At 40.2% G+C, this 19,352-nt stretch overlaps 1 long non-coding RNA gene across 16 annotated transcripts in view; it reads left to right on the top strand.

The window, feature by feature from the left end:
• Positions 1–14,794, top strand: part of LOC140516072 (uncharacterized) — a 40,129-nt gene extending 25,335 nt beyond the window's left edge. For 9 of the 16 annotated variants that reach the window (XR_011971278.1, XR_011971267.1, XR_011971271.1 and 6 more), the window contains 4 exons: positions 1,364–1,482; positions 2,517–2,632; positions 6,817–6,890; positions 14,557–14,794. This is a non-coding gene — a long non-coding RNA (uncharacterized lncRNA). Of the gene's footprint in view, positions 1–1,363; positions 1,483–2,463; positions 2,633–2,892; positions 3,751–4,353; positions 6,112–6,816; positions 6,891–12,131; positions 12,434–14,556 lie in introns of those variants that run through there. The other 7 variants (XR_011971265.1, XR_011971266.1, XR_011971264.1 and 4 more) reach the window with 7 other exon arrangements.
• Positions 14,795–19,352: the final 4,558 nt, after the last annotated feature.

The following is a 19,352-nucleotide window of genomic DNA, read 5'->3' on the forward strand; positions in this document are numbered from 1 at the left end:
ATCTTGTATTAATACGGTTATCTTATTTTATTATTCCAAATGAAAATGAAAATTTACAATTGATTTGAGGTATTCCTTTTTGGATGCTTTTCTCCTTATACATTTTTATACTTTCTATATCTTCTCTATCAGTGACGGGAAAGGTCAACTTTTAATTAGACCTAAACTCAAAATTTATGGACTTATTCAATTGGAGATCATGATATAGAGTTTAGCTTTCCATGTGTATTTGAATGTATGTGTCTGTGTGTGTACATTTGGGCAGACAGTGTGTGTAAATAGTGACAGGCTATTGCTTGGGTTTCTGAGTATGTGTCTATATCTACTAACATACCTATCCACATGCATATACATTTACTTAGTATGTGTATAGACATACATATATGCACACATATGTTGTTATTGTGTAGAGGTTCACTCATGTCCAGCTCTTCATGGACCAGACTGTCCATGAGATTTTCTTGGCAAAGATGCTGGAGTGGTTTGCCATTTCCTTCATTAGTGGATTAAGGCCAACATGGTAAGTGACTTCCCCAGGATAATACAGCTAGTATATGTCTGAGGCTGGATTTAACCTCCCGTCTTCCTAACTCTAGGCCCATTTCTCTATTCCGTGAGTCACCTAGCTGCCCCCTATGCATATGTATACACATGCAGATATATATGTGTGTGTGCATGTGTGTATGTTTATACACATGTATATGTTTACATGTATGCACTCAGAATCCCAGGCTGTAATATACTTGTAGTATGTGTGTGTCTATTTATTTTGGATATCATTCTTGTCTTAATTATAAAACTGTAGATATTTTCAACTCAGAAGGCTATGTTATAGTATTCCTGTTAAATAATAAAGACTCCTACAACCCCCCTTTCCCCTGCCTATGATAATCAGGCCACAGTCTGAAAAGTGACTATATTTTCAAGCAGTAAGATCAGACCTTCCTTTTTTGTTGGTATTAGAGCAGTGGCTTGCCTTAAAGGCAAAGGATGATTTTTTTAAAAAATATCCTCCAAGTATGTGACACTAACGGGAGGTGACCCATGAACTGAATACCCCATCCTAATTGGGGCAGCTAGGTGGTGCAGTGGATAGAGCACCAGTGCAGGAGTCAGGAGGACCTGAGTTCAAATCTCACCTCAGACACTTGACACTCACTAGCTGTGTGACCTTGGGCAAGTCACTTAATCCCAATTGCCTCCTCCTGGGTCATCTCCATTCATGCTGATGAATATCTGATCACTGGATTCAGATGGCTCCAGGGGAGAAGTGAGGCTGGTGATCTGCTCAGCCCTCCCTCACGCAAAACAAAGTTCAGTGCAAGTCATGTCATTATTTCTCTGATGGCATGTTCTTTTTTAGCAACGAAGGAGCAACACATCCCATCCTAACTACAAAGAAATTAAGATAACAACAGCCCAAGCACAATCATCTTGAACAAAGACTTCTCAAAGAAAGGGAAGCGAAAATGAGTAGAAGAGGTAAGAATTAAAGTAACATTAATCCATCAAAACATTTTCAAATTATCAAATCCCTTTAGCTTAGTATCCCGGAAAGCTGAGTTTTTCCATCAAATAATGCAAGTATAAGAGAACTCTTCCCTATAGATAAGACATTGAGTAGGAAAAGGGAAGGGGAAGGAGAAAGGAGGTACAGTTATTCTGGGAACATTTATTACAGGAAACTGAATGGTAGATGCTTGAATATATTTCCATAGATTTTCTCTTTTAATTTGCTATTTTGGAAAAAAAAAAAACAGCAGTGTAACTCCTTCAATGTTTTTACAATTCTTCGTGGTTGAACATTTGAAATGAGTTTATGTATCGCCCTGAGGCACTGATTGAGACTTGATTGGGGCAAGTCAGACTCCATGTGCTTATTTTAATACACCTCTTTTGGGAAGTTATATACCCAAGGGAACTGAAAAGGGTTGCTCTATTGCCAAATTATCACATATCCTCTGATCCAGAGGAGGTGACATTAATCAACAAGTTGCCTGAACTTAGTGCAATGGCAATGTCAGGTCAACTCGGGAAAGAGAAGAGGAAGATGTAAATACAAATAATAAGAAACAACTCACAGTCCTTATAATTATCATCATCTGATGCTTTTCCCTCTTTTGGCAAAGAAACATTCCATCCGTTTGCAGAAATCGCCTGAGGAAACGTTACCTCAAAACCAATCACAACTATTAAAATCAGCTTTTCTGTGCAAGAAGGGAGTAAAAAGCAAGATGGAGGCTGAAATGAGACTGGTTCTCCACCCCCCAAAAAAATCGCAAAAGAAAAAATCCCTGTATCTCTATGTCTATTTATAAATACGTATATCTACAACTTTATTTGTGAAGGAGATTAGTTTTCAACCCGTGTGACCAGTTAATTCGACTTAAGTCTTATTTTGCAGATTGATTTAGACTGGAGGTGGAAGCATGAGCTAATTGTATCCTGATCCTTGCCTTGAAGGGTTTCAAAGCTCTGGAGCAACTCTTCTCTGTGCTTTGTTCTGTCTACCTTAGCCAAGCTATTGCATTTCTCTCTGGTGTAGCGAGCTGAGCAGATCGCTGGGAGAGAAATCGGAAGGGGGAGAGGAAAGGAAGGGGACTTGGAGAGACTTTGTGCTTCAGTGTTTCAGGTAAGATCTGAGGGTTTGGGGTTGTTACCATTTGCTAAGGAGGGTATGGCTGGGACTATGGGCGCAACTGGCTTTTACACACGTGCCAGGCATGGGAGAGAGCGCTCCAGACTCTCGCACACACAGATCCAGCCACGGTGGGGTTGGCAAATTCCTCTGCGATGAGCGGCGGCGGCTGCCACTTCCTCCAGACCTTTTTTCCCTCCTTTTCCTTCCCTTTCTTTCTTGGTTCCTTCCTGGGCTCCCTCCACCAAACGTAGGAGAAGCCAGCTGGAGAAGAAAAGGAGCGGGAAAGGAGTGCTGGGCGGCAGGCCGGGCTGCCCCAGCGAGCGTGGGTTGCGATGCCCCTCTAGATCTCGGTGGTGCCCAGGAGCTGGCGGTGGCTGCTCTGGGAACCTTATCTGTGCCAAGCGGCCGCAGCTCTCTCCTGGACGCGCACTTACCCCGCTTCCCACCCCGCACCTAAACCCCAGCCGTGCTTTCGCTCCACCAGCCCCCCATCAGCCCTTCCTCTCCTCTCCTCTCCCCTCCCCGTCTATCGCTCCGAAACACCCCCTGCCAATTCCACGGAGATGGCCCATGGGGCAGTCCCATCTGCCCCCGGGGTCCGCACCTCCCCCCGCCAGCAGGCTCGCACTGGGAGGCCCCGGGTCCGAGGCCGCCTGGCTTGTGCTGGGCGCTGCTCCCCGGCTTCTGTCGTTCTCCCCAGTGCCCCCGAAAACTCCGTGAAAGGCTCCATTGTGGCTCTGGTGCGGAAGGGACTCCGGGGCGCTTTTCTTTTCTTTTTTTCTTTCTTTTTTTCTGCTAGAGGGACCAGGTCTCCCTTTTGTGTGCAGCCGGTCGCGTGTGGTTTCCTCTCCCCCGGGCAGTGCAGGGTGCAAATCCAGTCCCTTGTGTATGCACCCCTGGGCCGACCTGCAGAGCCCTCTTCCTTCCAACCTCTGTCTGGACTACACCCCACCACCACCACCACCACCTTTTTTGGTGCAAACGTTTCATTTAGTTTTTGAAAACTCTCATTTCTCTTCCTGCCCTCTTCCCTCCCTTCCTGGATAAAGGGAAGGACACAAGCTCTGGATTAGAAGTCTTCTTGGGAGGCGGGGACTGGCTGCGGGGTGGGGGAGGAGGAGGAGGAAGAGAAGGAGGAGGAGGAGGAGGTGGTAGTGGTGATGGTGAGCGCTGCAGGTAACGGCTGTGGCTTTGCTGCGCTTCGCTCTTCCCCGAGGTACCTGCAGTGCCCGAAGCCGGAGCCTCCTCTCCTGTCTGCCAAGGTTCCCTTAAAGGGACCGGGCTTCCTCTCCTCCTGTCCTGCTTGGTTTGCCCCCATGGCCTGGGCGGGTGGGAGGGTAGGTGCGCTTTGGCTCCGATCCCACCCCTTCCCCTACTCGGGGAGCGGAGATTATTTCCCCCCACTTTCGTTGAAGTGGGTTGTGTGCGCTTCCTTTCCCTCCACTCCCACTCCCCGCGGGAACTAAAATAAGCACTCCGCGTCTAGCCCGAAAAGACAATACCAGAAAATGGTTTTTTTATTGGAAGGTCAGGTTAAAAGTGAAATCGATTCTTTAAAAACATTTTTTTTTGGATATTCAGATAGTTCTAGCTCAGGGATCCCCATACCTTGACCCGCGGTGGTAGAAGGAAAGTAACGTGTCTACTGATGCACACACACTCCCCAATCCACCCACCCCACTACTTCTCACTGTTCCCATTACACCCGCTAGCCAGGTCCTGACTATTACGCATCTGCCTTTGTGCTTTCTGACACTTGCACCGTAGCTGAAGCGGTCTTCTGTTATCAAAATATCTTTCTACGTGACTGCTCCCGAGGCAGGATGGGCGAGAGCCAAGTCACCAAAGTTGCTTCTTTGTGAGTTTGGGAGCAACTCGCAGAAACTCTCCAATATCCCTGTGGCTTTGACTTCCTCTCTAAAAGCTGCAAAACAGTGGGAAAAAGGAATTTGATACAAATACTGCATGATCTCTCAGATAACAGAACTGGCTGCTTTCGAGTAAATCCTTGATTTTGGGTCTGAGCGTCTCTGCGTGCCTCTGTCCCTGGGTGGGGAGAGTGGGGGTAGAGGAGAGACATTAACAATTTAACATACTCATTCTTTAAGGAATGTTCGCCTTCTGTTTTCAATCAACTTAGCTGGGAGCCAGAGATTCACGTTTATTTGAGAATACCCTCTGGGTACCAAGCAGGCTTGGATTGTTTTAGCAAATGAAAAACGAGCAAAATGCTTTTACCTTCTCAGCAGTAGACTCCTTAAGAGACTTCCTGCTGTGTGTGTGTGTGTGTGTGTGTGTGTGTGTGTGTGTGTTAGAAAGAAAAACATTCTCTGTGTACCTCAAATGTGTTTTTAATGTGGAAGATGAGAAAACAGAGGATTTTCAAGACTAATTCTCAAAAAATGTAATGACATCTGATCTCCAAACCCAGGATGTACCTAGTGTTTTTAGAATTTGTAGAACCTAACAGCTAAGCCATTATTGTCCTTTACAGCAAGATCACTTTATTTATCTATTAAATTAAGGAGCAATCAGCATGATTCATTTTTTGCTACTATTTTTATACCACTTGGTGAAATAAAGGTGCTTGGGGTGCAAGACTATGCACTGACTTTAACAATTTGGTTGATGCTTCCTACTGCTCCTTGAAAAAAGATTGTTAGTTACTATAAGGAGATATGTTTGAAGTTTGCATAATTACTTGGTGGAGGTGACCACATGGAATTTTTAAACTTTGAATCACAAAATAAAGTTCGATGTTTGCTTATAAAAAACATGTGATGCTACCTGAAAAAATGGCCTCAACATAATAAAGACATTTCTAGGTTAATTTAGTGTGTGATATTTTGTAAAAATTACCATCAGATTATTCAAAATGACTGCAGTGATTCTGGTGTATTAATTCTACTTGGAGCACAGCACACAACCCCCCTTCCCCCCCACGGAGCTTTAGCACAAACGTACTAGAGGTCTCTCCTAACTGAAACATACTAGTGTGTTTAGAGGTCTTCCTTTAGTGTTTGAATACTAGCTTTATACAATTCTGTTTGGGTCCATCCTGACAGAAAGGCAATTTAATGTCTCTCTTCATATTCCCTGATTTTTGGAAGGTTTTCTTTTTATTCAGTGCACAGTATTTATTTTCCAGACTGGATTACATCCTTATTAGGAAAGTGACTGAAAGAAAATTGACCCTTGATAGTGATTTTTTAAAAGGGAAGAGAAAATTAAAAGCATCACCATTCAATCTGTAAAATATTATTTGGCCCTAAAATTGTTTAACCTGTGCACTTTGTTGTCAAAAAGAAGAACCATCAAAGTGAGTGGAAGATGTGTCATGATGGGGAAACTGAAGATTCATGTCCCCAAAGCTCTGACTAAATGGGATTCCTTGAGAAGTGATCACTTGCCCTGGCATTTCTCTAAAAATGTTATGTTTTTCATTTGAATTATTCTTCAAACTGTTGCCCTTGAATCATTTTTTTTGTTATGATAAATCAGCTTTCCAAGTCTTCATGTTGCTTTATGTTGTGTTTTTTAAACTGCATTTTTGAACTTTTATGAACACCTTTATAGGAGCTTTTGTAGGTTCAAGTAGAATATTGAGTGTAATCATGCAGAACTGAGTGAAAGTGGGAAACAATTAGATTTTAGTATCATGGATTCAGATCTACAAAGAGCTCTGAAAAGAATGAGGGTCCAACTCTTATCTTTTTAGATGTACCTTCAGAGACTGAGAAAGATGAAGTGATTTATCCAGTCACACAGCTACTAAGTAGAAGAGGAAATCTAAACCCAGGTCCTCCACCTCTAGTTAAAATGCTCTTGAACTTAAATAATGAATTCATACATGACTGTTGATGAGATTAAACTGAAGGAATGTTATGCAAATATGATTTAGAATGAAATAGTCTTTCATCACAAACCACATTTCATAATATGATATGTTAAGTTAGGGGACTTACAAAGTTGCATATGGTTTACTAGGCAGCAATTCAGGTGGATGAGATTGAAAAAGAATCAAGGGTTTGATTTACATCCTGAATGACTCTTTCCGAAACTAAGGCACCTAACACAGTAGTAACATATAGTATTTGAGCTGTACATAATCTTTTTATTTCTTAATTAGAGAGTCAATAAAATTTATTCTCCTATTTTCCTTTACTCTATTGTAGGACTTTACTAATTCTCTGCTAGATTGGGATTTGTGATGATTTGAATAAGGACTGGGCTACAGTCTATCCTTTTGGTAAGCAAATATTTTCTTGACAGTGGAAATCAACTGTGTAATAAGATTTCAGGAGTAATTTCTAGAACCCTTAAGAGAATAACATTTTGAAGGTCTTTAAATATCAGCCATTTACACACAGAGAGTGATTTACTAATTATAAGCTTTTCTTTTCAATTCATTACCTTAAATCTTCTTATAAGGACCTCAGTTTAGGTGCTGGCTAATTTAGGGTGGTTTGTATTTGTATTGCCCATATAACAGGAATTCTCATTGCATTTCTTGAAAAATATTAGTCTTGTTTAAAAAAAAGTCCTGATTAGTTGCATATAACTGAATTTACTATTCCTTTGTACTTCTTTCTCTTATCATTCTGTAAATATATATATTGTTCCTGTAATTTTCCTCTCTACCACTCTTCTCTCTTTCATCATATGGTTTTAATCTGGACTTCATTCTTCTAATACTATTTCAGTCTGGTATGATTTCAAGAACTTGTTTCTGACAATAACAAAAGCATGTTTTGAAAAGTTATATATGCCATGGTGCAAAATGAAATATAAAAACTTTTACTAATTTGGATAATGAGTAATCCTTTAATTGAGGGAAAAAATCCTTCAGATAGGTGTAGTTATATTCCCCAAGTTGTATTCCAGCTCCTTGGTTGGTTCCTCAGAGGACACCTACCACTCACAGGTTCTAGGGAATTTTTGAGTCTATATTCCAAACACTATGGCTCGCAAGCCCAAATTAATAGGTTTCCTATGAACAGTCAGCCCGTAGACACATTTTAGTTGATAGGAAGCATTTACTAATGTGCCACAGAAAGAAAAAGAAAGTAAATAAATCTAGGTTGTGTTAATACACATAACATCCAAAGGAAGAGTGGGTACAAACTTAGACCATAATTGTTGTGGGACACACCTGTAGGAAACACCTGTAGCCAGGGCAACTCACTTCAAGAACTAAAGGAAGTTGAATTCCTTTCATTCCTCTTGGAGTCCTTATGCTTCTCCTTTCCACTTGGCAGGCTGCTTAGCTAGGTTAGGCATCTGGATGGTACAGTGACTAAATTGTTAGAGTTATAATAAAAAATATCTGAGTTCAAATCCTACCTCAGACTTATGAATTGTGTGATCTTGGGAAAGTTACTTAACTTCTTTCAGACTTGCTTTTCTTAGAGGCAAATGTGAGAATCAAGTGAGTCAATATAAGCAAAGCACTGTGGGCACCTTAGAACACTGTATAAATATTAGCTATTATTATTGCCAGGGCGTGTTTTTCTCGAGTACATAGTCACCTCTCTCTTTTTCCTGTTAAAGGTGCTACATTTCTCCTCTTCACATACGACTATCTCTTTTTTTTTTTCCATGTCTGTCTGGAGAATATATATCTCTGTTTCCTGATGAATAGGGGATCTCCTACTAGTCAAATCACTTGACTTCAAAGTATCATAGGCAAATAGGGAGGGGGAGAGAGAGAATTCCTTCCTCTTGTACCCCTCTAAGAGAGAATCAAAGATTTTATATCCTCTCAGGACCTCAGTTCTTGTTTAACTGCCGCCTTGTTCCTGGACTGAATGTAAAACAGCTTCTTTAAGGGCTGTCACGGTTAATCTTCTCTAAGCTACTGGCCAACTTCCTTTTTCAATTCAAAGAAACTATCTTCTGACTATGTAAAATAATAGAGTATCATAGATGCATCTTTATATTTACTTTAACATCTCATTATCTGCCCTTTATTTTCTTTTATTATGTCCTGGGTTTCTTTGGGAGGGGCAGGTTGGTCTGAGATGAATTCTCTTTTTTTTTTTTTCATTCTCTCATATTTTGTCTATTTATCTATCTATTTACATACTTACTTATTTGTTTATGTATTTATTTATTTATTTTTAGTTTTCAACATTCATTTCCACAAGATTTTGAGTTCCAAATTTTCTCCCCATCTCTCCCCTCCTAGCACCCCAATACACCATGCGTTCTGATTACACCCTCCTCCAATCTGCCCTCCCTTCTATAACACCCCTCCCTTCCCTTATCCCCATCTTCTCTCTTTTCTTGTAGGACAAGATACATTTCTGTACCCCACTACTTGTATTTCTTATTTCCCACTTGCATGCAAAAACAGTTGTCAACATTTGTTCCTAACACTTTGAGTTCCAACTTCTCTTCCTTCTTCCATCCCCACCCAGACCCACTGAGAAGATAAGCCATTCAATATAGGCTATACATATGTAGTTATGCAAGGGAATTCCATAATAGTCATATTGTGAAAGACTAATTATATTTCCCTCCATTCTCTCCTGCCCCCCATTTATTCTGTTCTCTCTTTTGACCTTGCCCCTCCCAAAAAGTGTTGCTTGTAATTACTCCCTCCTCTCATTTGTCCTCACTTCTATCATTCCCCCCACCCCACTTATCCCCTTCTCCACTACTTTCCTGTAGTGTAAGATACATTTTTCAAACCAAACTGAGTGTGCATGCTATTCCTTCCTTAAGCCAAGTGTGATGAGAGTAAGCTTCACTTTTTCCCTCTCACCTGCCCCCTTTTCCCCTCCATTGAAAAAGCTTTTTCTTCCCTCTTTTATGAGAGACAATTTGCCCCATTCTATTTCTCCCTTTCTCTTCCCACTATGTACCTCTCTCACCCCATAATTTTATTTGTTTATATTATCCCTTCCTATCCAACTCACCCTATCTGTCTCTCTCTCTGTCTCTCTGTGTATGTGTGTGTGTGTGTGTGTGTGTATATACATACATATATATGTATATATGTATGTATATATATGTATGTATGAATGTATATGGGTGTGTCTGCGTGTGTCTGTGTGTGTGTCTCTGTGTGTGTAATCCCTCAAACTACCAAGTAGTGAGAAATGTTTCAATAGTTACAAATATTATCTTTCCATGTAGGAATGTAAACTGTTCAGCTTTAGTATGTCCATTATGATTTCTCTTTCCTGTTAACATCTTCATGCTTCTCTTAATTCTTGTGTTTGAAAGTCAGATTTTCTATTCAGCTCTGGTCTTTTCATCAGGAATGTTTCAGAGTCCTCCATTTCATTGAATGACCATTTTTTACCATGAAGTATTATACTCAGTTTTGCTGAGTAGGTGATTCTTGGTTTTAGTACTAGTTCCTTTGACTTCTAGAATATAATATTCCAAGGCCTTCTATCCCCTGATGTAGAAGCTGCTAAATCTTGTGTTATCCTGATTGGATTTCCACAGTACTTGAATTGTTTCTTCTTTCTCCTTGATCTGGGAACCCTGGAATTTGGCTACAATATTCCTAGGACCCTTTTTGGATCTCTTTCAGGAGGTGATTGGTGGATCCTTTCAACATATATTTTACCTTCTGTTTCTACAACACCAGGGCAGTCTTCCCTGATAATTTCATCAAAGATGATATCTAGGCTCTTTTTTTGATCATGGTTTCAGGTAGTTCCATAATTTTTAAATTGTCTCTCCTGGATCTATTTTCCATGTCAGTTGTTTTTCCAATGAGAAATACACATTGTCTTCAATTTTTTCATTCTTCTGGTTTTGTTTTGTAATTTCTTGGCTTCTCATAAAGTCATTAACTTCCATCTGCTGCGTTCTAATTTTTAAAGAACAATTTTCTTCATTCAGCTTTTGAACCTCCTTTTCCATTTACCAGATTCTACTTTTAAAGCATTCTTCTTCTCATTGGCTTTTTGGGCCTCTTTTGCCATTTGAGTTAGTCTATTTTTAAAGGTGTTATTTTCTTCAGCATTTTTTTGAGTCTCCTTTAGCAAGCTGTTGACTTGTTTTTCACTGGCAACTAGGAAGTGGAGGTGAGGGGGTAGAGCTTCACAGGCACTGAGAAGAGCTAGCAAAACCACAAAGACAAGATGGAGCCTCTTTTTGGAAGAAATAACAGATAGGCCAGAGTCATAGGATCATAGAGTATTTGAGAAGGTATGAAGAGTAAAGAGACTAGAGGGCAAGTTAGGGGATTATAAAAGGCTTGAAAAGCCAAGTGGTAGATTTTATGTTTGATCTTTGAGGTAATAGTTACTGGAGCACACTAGCTAGGAGGATGACCTAGTTAGACAAGTGCCTTAGAAAAATCATGGCCGCAACTGAGTGTAGGATGGTCTAGTCTAGGGAGAGACTTGAGGCAGGGAGACCACCCAGAAGGCTAGTGAGGTCATGAAGATGTACAAAGCATTCCCTCCTGGGGCCCTGGACAAGCCCCTAAACCCTTTTCTTGTCCTTGACTTTGTATAAACAAACCCCCTAACTCACTCACGCCTATCTGGCTACTGTTAGGAATAACTATTTGAAGTTCAGCCTATCTTGTCAAAGAAAGGAATTAAAATCATTGTTACTGCTGTTCTCCTGTTGTTGAATTTGGTGTTAAAACTACATTTCCTGAGCACACAAATTTCTGATGAAATCAGTTCTTGTTCACACATCTTAGGTGTCTTGGGAATGTTCTTCTTTTAAAAACAAATGCAGTGTCTTGGATTCAATACAAAATAATGAGTCAGCTCTCTGACCATTAAAATAAAGGGACACATTCACTGAATGTTCACCCTATAAATAATGTGGGAAAAGAATGCATGAGAAGGGGATGCCAAAGCAAGAGTGTCTACTTGGTCAATAACTCTGCCAGACATCTCACCAAAAAGCCTCCTATGGCTGAAGATATCTAAGGAGCTACAGTTAGGAATTTTTGTGGCCTGGGTAAGAATCACAAATAACGTCCAGAGGAAGTTCATGAAATGTTCCCTCACTTGAGAGGATTCTGGGGCACCACCCTAGAGGTAGGGAAGCAGAGACCCCAGCAGGGATAAGGGTGGACTTATGCAGGATAGAACAGGGAAGCAGCTTACTCCAGTTCCTACGTGGTAGCTTCCTGTTTAACAAATTCTTCTTGCTAAGTAGGTGCTGAACTGCTGAAAGTTCACAAATGCTGCATCTGCCCCTGAATTTACTGTAAAATGAGGACTTACAGCTGTGGGTATGAATGAATGAATGAACAAGTACTTATGTGCAAAGCTCTGTACTAAGCACATTCATACCAATTGAAAACCAAAGATGGTCCCTTCTTCTATGGAGCCCACCTTCTACTGGGAGAGCATATGCGCACATGTGTGCACACAGACACACACACACACACGCATGCATGCATGCATTGGAAATTTCAGCTGCAAGTCAGATGGAAAGATCCCATAGTCCTTAGGATTCCACAGCAAACAGTGGTTGATACATCTTCTCTACCATCATTTTGCAGTGATAAGGCCACATATCTGATGGAGAACCATTTGTCGATGTCAAGGACTTTGATGTCCAGAATTTTATATTCTGGGTCTTCAGTGGCTGTGACTACAGTTGGTCAGTAGTTGGAGTCAGTGGTCATGATGGTGGTGCCACCTTGACTCATATCACACACACTGCCTCCTGTCCCTGCCTCAGGGTGCCTTGCTGCCTAACATAGGCTGACTTGTTTGCCCAGTAGATACATTGCTGCTTTGATAGCAATGTGTAGGATAACCTGGAATGAGAAGAGATGAGGTTGCTACTGCAGGAGTCCAGGTGAGAGACAATGAGTTCCTGAACTAAAATGTTAGCTGTTTAAGTAAAGAAAAGGGGCATCTCAGAGAGATGTTGGGGAGGTAAAATGGGGCAGAGAACTGACAACCAAGAGCTCCCCAGTGAGAATCCCAGGTCTTTCCAAAATCCTAGTTCTTTGAAAAATTCTTTGATATGTAGGAAAGGAAGAATTTAGACTCAGAGATAATGTTGAAGTTGTGAATCTGGCATTTGAGGAATGGGGGATAGCTGGTACAAAAGGAGATGGAGGGTTGGGTATGAGAAACAGAAAAAAGGCCAGTTTGTCTGGCTCACTGAGGAGAGAGAGTGACAGACAAGGAGGATGGAAAGGTAGTTTGAGGTCAGGTTGTGGAGTGCTTGAAGGTTAAACAGAAGCATTTATATTTAATCCTACAAGCAATAAGGAGCCACTGGGTTTTACTTGATAGGCAAGTGACAGGGTCAGATTTGTACTTCAGGAAAATCCATTTGGTACCAATGTGTAAGAAGGACTGGAACAGGGAGAGGCTTGAGTCAGGGAGGCCAACTAAGAAGTCACTGCAGTAGCCTAGGTAAGAAGTGAGGATGACCTAAAGGAGGGGTGGGGAACCTGCAAACTCTAGGGTACTGATGGCCTTCTAGGTCCCTGGGTGTGGCCTTAGGCTGAGTGCAAATTTTACAAAACAGATCCTTTTATTAAGAGGATTTGTTCTGTGAAGTTTGGACTCAGTAGAGGACCATACTTGAGGACCTAGAGGGCCCCATGTTGTAGCCTTGGGGTCACAGGTTCCCCACTCCTGCCCTAAACTAAGGTGAACTAAGAAGAGACACTGATATGTCGGTCAGTTAGTATGATGGTCAACTATTAGAGCTTTGATGCAGGAATCTGTGAATTATAGAATACATGGAATATAAGTAATGGATATTTTAATTGTTTTATAAATAATATGTATATGTAATACTTTAAGATTTAAGTAGATAGTACATAGTACAAGTTTTATTATTCATGTTTTCCAGATAAGTAAACTGAGACTCAGAGGTTAGTTGACTTACCCATGATCATAGAGCTAATAATTACAAAAGCTGGGATTTGAACCTATTTCCTGACTCTAAGCCCAGCACTCCTTCTATTGTACCACTGTAGATGGAAAAAGGAAGATCAATCAATCAAACATTTTAAAGCATCTACTATGTGCCAGGCACTATGCTAAGCACTGGGGATACAAACAGGGCCAAAAATAAAATCCCTGCCCTCAAGGAGCTTAACAGTCTAACCAAAGAGACAACATGCAAACAAAACTATACAAAGAAAACTATATATGGGATAAATAGGAGATAATTAACAAAAGGAAAGCACTGGAGTTTGGGAAGGCTTCCTTTGGAAGGTGGGATTTTAAAGTAAGCCAGGTAAAGTCAGCTGGTGGAGCTGAGGAAGGAAAACATTGCAAGCATGGGGAAAGCCAGAGAAAATGCCTGGAGCCTAGAGATGGAGTGTTTGATTTGTGGAGGAGCCAGGAGACCAGCATCACCAGATTAAGGAGTAAGGTATAAGAAAATCAGAAAGGTAGAGGAGAGCTAAGTTATGAAGAGCTATGAATGCTAAACAGAAGTTCCATGTGATTAACGTATTAAGAATTGTTCCACACATCCATTCCCAGAGCATTAACTGGAATCATCAAGACAGAGAATGTTTTAGTCTACTTTGGCTAGACTGTAGCATGTATAAAGAGAGGGGTTGGAGAAACAAACATTTATTAAGCACCTACTATGTACCAGGCATTTTATAATTATCTCATTTGATCTTTACAACAACTCTGTGAGGCAAGTGCTATTGTTATCCCCATTTTACAGCAAATATTACTAGGAGAGACGAAGCTTAAGTGATTCATCCAGGTTCACATAGTGTATAAGTGTCTGCACAGATGTGAACTCTGGTCATTCTGAGGAGGGGACCAAATTATGACTATTAAATTAAGGAAAGTGAGGAGATAGCTCTTAACTAGAACAAGTGAGAGAAAAGATTGAGAAAGAGAACGTAGAATTAAGGAAAAACTAGATTAAGAAATATAGAATCGAACAATTGTTAATACTTAAATTATACTTAGTCCAGCTCCCTTGTTTTCCAGATGAGAAGATGAAGACTTGAAAAAACAGAGACTGGCACAAGGCCACACAGCTAATTCATGCCAAAAAGAGACTAGAACTGGGGCAGCTAGGTGGTGCAGTGGATAGAGCACCAGTCCTGGAGTTAGGAGGACCTGAGTTCAAATGAGATACTTGCTGTGTGACCCTGAACAAGTCCCTTAACCCCAATTGCTTCCAAAAAAAGGAAGGAAGAATAAAAGAGACTTTCTACCTCCCCAATACTCAGTCAGGTGCTTTATTGTGTTGCTGCCTTTTAACTTCAATTATTCTTTTATGATGAATTTTTAAAAAAGTAATGCCTACAAGACTAAATAGGAGATGATTGATCAAAAGTAAGCTTGTTCATACAAAAGGACTGGGAAAAAACTTAGAGCATTTTAAAGCTTTTTGGTATATTTGTGCACCACCATACATACAAAAACACTGGTAAAAAAAAACCTGAGAATAAAGGAGATCATATAGGAAGAGCTATTTTCACCTCTTTGGAGGCAAAAGGCTGTTATAAGTGCAAAATATGCTGTCACCATTATCAACTAGTATTTGTGAAGGATGGAGCAAAACTTGATGTGGTATTCATAAAACTGAATACAACTCCCGACTTCTGAGAGTTGTCAGCATTGATGCACTGACATATGCAAGGGGATATGTGAGTACACATACAGCTAGAATGATAGAAAACATAACCAGGGGAAGGCATGAAACAAAGATTGTAAATGGAGACTTCTGATATACCAACAGAACACAGTTTTGCAAGTAATATTCCACCTTCTTGCCAACAAACGTGACTGAAAGAACTTAATCATCCTTCCTTGTTAATAAAGTTAAATATATACATATGTGTGTATATTCATATGTGTCATACATACGTGTATACATAGATATGTGTGTATATTACAGATAGATATATTTATGTATAGATACTGTATAGACACATGTGTCTATAGAATTTTTATACATCATATATCATAAATATGTGTACATGTCTGTATATATTTTATATGTCATAGATATGTGTTGATACACATAGCATAGACATATATATGCATGTGTATATTTTATGTATACATATATCATAGATGCATCATAGAAATATGTTTATATGTATGCATCTTATATACATATCATGGGTATATGTGTATATGTATTCTATACATATACTTCATAAATATGTGTGTTATATGTGTATTATGTATGTATTACATGTTGTAATATTTATGTCTTATATGTATACATTGTATGTGTGTTGCTCAGTCACATCCAGCTCTTCACCACTCCATAGCCCATAGCACACCAGACCCTTCTGTCCTCCACTATCTACCAAAGTCTGTCCAAGTACAAGACTGGACAGGAACAAGTTTGAAAAGTCCTTTGTAGCCCTGAATCATGCCAAGAATAGATCTCCATCCAGTAGGAAAGGACCCCTGTAAGTGTCAGGTTACATTTCAAGTCAGTATGCCAGTAGACCCCCTTAGGGTCCAGAGTCCTCCCTGAACTGTAAGAACCTCACCCTATCCTCTAGACCAGAAAAAACCCAGAACCCAGCTCTCTGGATTCTATCTCCTTGGGTAGAGGGACAGGTAGAGGCTGGCTTCTGGGAAAGAAGGCATTTATACTGTGGTCTCCAGCATTGTTTCAGATGTCAGTCTGTGGACTCAACTGTACGGGTTTAGGGCCCTTACCCCCAGGCCAACAGGTCTTACTCTGACCAGCAGTGCCCATTGGCCTTGGCGGAGCAAACTGTGAGCAATGAATGAGGCGGAAGATCGAGATGGTGAACAACTCCCGTTTATTCCAGCAAGCTCATCCATTTTTATGGTCTCAATTACGTAAGCAGCTTGAGCAAGTTTTATGCCAATTTAAGCAAGTTTTTACTCCTACTTTACAGGAAGTATCTGGTAGTAAACATGGGTGGAACCCTTCCTCCCAGCACCATCTTGTCCATGCCTTACCAATCTCCCTCAGTTTACCTGAGCCATGACTGGTGTACACCATCCAAGAGGGCTGAGGGTTGGCAATTCCCTTACAATTCCCCCTTTTTGTTTTGATGCATCCTTTCCTTAAGGACAAAGATATTTTACTTGCTGGAAAGTAGAGCATCTTTTAAACTTTGCAATGAGCATTTGATACACATAGGTACAAACATTAAGCCCAAAAACATTATTATAAGACCTGTCAATAACGGTGTGAACCGCAAGCACAACTAGATTACCTGGAACGTCTGAAGAAGGATATAAAAGAAAAACTGGCCAATGATTTTAAAACCATAAAAAAAGAATTCACTGATGAGAACATCAATCTGAAAAAGAAAATTGAAGAAATGGAAAAGGAAGTTCAAAAATTAACTGGAGAGAATAATTCCCTAAAAGGAAGAGTTAATCAAATGGAAAAGGAAACTCAAAACCTAATAGGGAAAATTGATCAGATGGAAAAGGAAACCCAAAACCTAACTGGGAAAATTGGTCGAATGGAAAAAGAAGTACAAAAATTAAATGGAGAAAATAGCTCCTTAAAGGGAAAAATTGGCCAGATGGAAAAGGAGATGCGAAAGCTAACTGAAGAAAACAATACGATCAAGATTAGAATTGGGCAAGTAGAAACTAATGACTCAATGAGGCAACAAGAATCAGTCAAACAAAATCTAAAGAACGAAAAGATAGAAGAAAATCTAAAATATTTAATTGGAAAAACAACTGACCTGGAAAATAGATCCAGGAGAGAAAATCTAAGAATTATTGGCCTGCCAGAAACCCATGATGAAGAAAAGAGTCTGGACAATATCTTCCAGGAAATCATCAAGGAAAACTGCCCAGAAGTACTAGACTCAGAGGGCAAAATAGTCATCGAAAGAATCCACCGTTCCCCACCGGAAAGGGATCCCAAACTCAAAACCCCAAGAAATATAGTTGCCAAATTCCAGAGCTATCAAGTGAAGGAGAAAATACTACAAGCAGCCAGAAAGAAACAATTTAAATATCAAGGTCACACAGTCAGGATCACACAGGACCTTGCAGCTTCTACATTAAAAGATCGAAAGAATTGGAACCCAATATTCCGTAAGGCAAAGGAGTTGGGACTCCAACCGAGGATCAACTACCCAGCAAAGTTCAGCATAACATTTCAGGCAAGGAGAAAGTCATTCAACGAAATAAGGGATTTCCAGAGCTTCCTGACCAAAACACCAGAACTCAATAGACAATTTGATCTTCAAATGCAGGTCTCCAGAGAACCATAAAAAGGTAAACAGAGGGGAAAAAACAAAAACAAAAACTTGCAACTCAATTAGGGCAATCTGTTTACCTCCCTGTAAGGGAAGATGATACCTGTTAATCTTGAGAACTGTGCAGCTATTATGATAAAAGGGATATATGTAGAGGGAACGGGCATAAAGTAAATGATGTCATGTCAAAAATATGATTTAAGTATGAGAAGGGAATGTAATAGGAGGTGTGGAAAGGGGGAAGCAGAAAATGGCAAATTATATCACAGGAAGAAGTACAAAACTATAGTAGAGGGAAGGAGGGGAGGGAGATGAGCATTGTTTGAGAGGTACTCTCATCTGATTTGTTCAAAGGAGGGAACAATAATCTTAAGTAGATAAGCCTAACTAGCTCTATAGGTAGTAGGAGGGGAAGGGGGAAGAAAGGGGAGGGTGGCTAAAAGGGAGGAAAGAAGCAATAAGAGTAAAGGGGACTAAAAGGGAGGGGGGCTAAAAGAAGGAGGGGAAGGCTGCAGGAGGAGGGGGAGAAAAGTGAATACTATTGAGGAGGGGAAGGGAGACGGGAGAGTTAAAAGCACAAATGGTGGGAAAGAGGGTGGAGGGAAATACACAGATTGTAATCATAACTGTGAATGTGAATGGGATGAACTCTCCCATAAAACGGAGACGGATAGCAGAATGGATTAAAAGCCATAATCCAACAATATGCTGCTTACAAGAAACACATTTGAAACGGGGGGATACACATAGGATAAAGGTCAAAGGATGGAGCAGAATATATTGTGCTTCAGCTCATGTAAGAAAGGCAGGAGTAGCAATCCTAATCTCAGACAAAGCGAAAGCAGAAATAGATCTAATCAAAAGGGATAAGGATGGAAACTATATCCTGCTAAAAGGCACCATAGACAATGAAGCAATATCATTACTAAACATGTATGCTCCAAGTGGTATAGCATCCAGATTCTTAGAGGAGAGGTTGGGGGAGTTGAAGGAAGAAATTGATAGCAAAACTATACTAGTGGGGGACCTCAACCTCCCCCTCTCTGAACTAGATAAATCCAACCTTAAAATAAACAAGAAAGAGGTTAAGGAGGTAAATAAAACTCTGGATAAGGTAGATATGATAGATCTTTGGAGAAAATTAAATGGGAATAGAAAGGAATATACCTTTTTCTCAGCGGTACATGGAACATTTACAAAAATTGACCATGTACTAGGACATAAAAATCTCACAATCCAGTGCAGAAAGGTAGAGATAATCAATGCATCCTTTTCAGATCATAATGCATTAAAAATTACATGTAATAAAAGGCCATGGAAAGAGAAACCAAAAATCAATTGGAAACTAAATAATCTAATTCTAAAGAAGGATTGGGTTAAAGAAGAAATCATAGAAACAATCAACAACTTCATTCAAGAGAATGACAATAGTGAGACAACGTACCAAAACTTATGGGACACTGCAAAAGCAGTTATTAGGGGAAGTTTTATATCTCTGAATGCTTACATAAATAAAATAGAGAAAGAGGAGATCAATGACTTAGGCTTGCAGTTGAAAAA

Source organism: Notamacropus eugenii, chromosome X (assembly GCF_028372415.1).
Source record: "Notamacropus eugenii isolate mMacEug1 chromosome X, mMacEug1.pri_v2, whole genome shotgun sequence".
In the NCBI taxonomy this organism is placed as follows: domain Eukaryota; kingdom Metazoa; phylum Chordata; class Mammalia; order Diprotodontia; family Macropodidae; genus Notamacropus; species Notamacropus eugenii.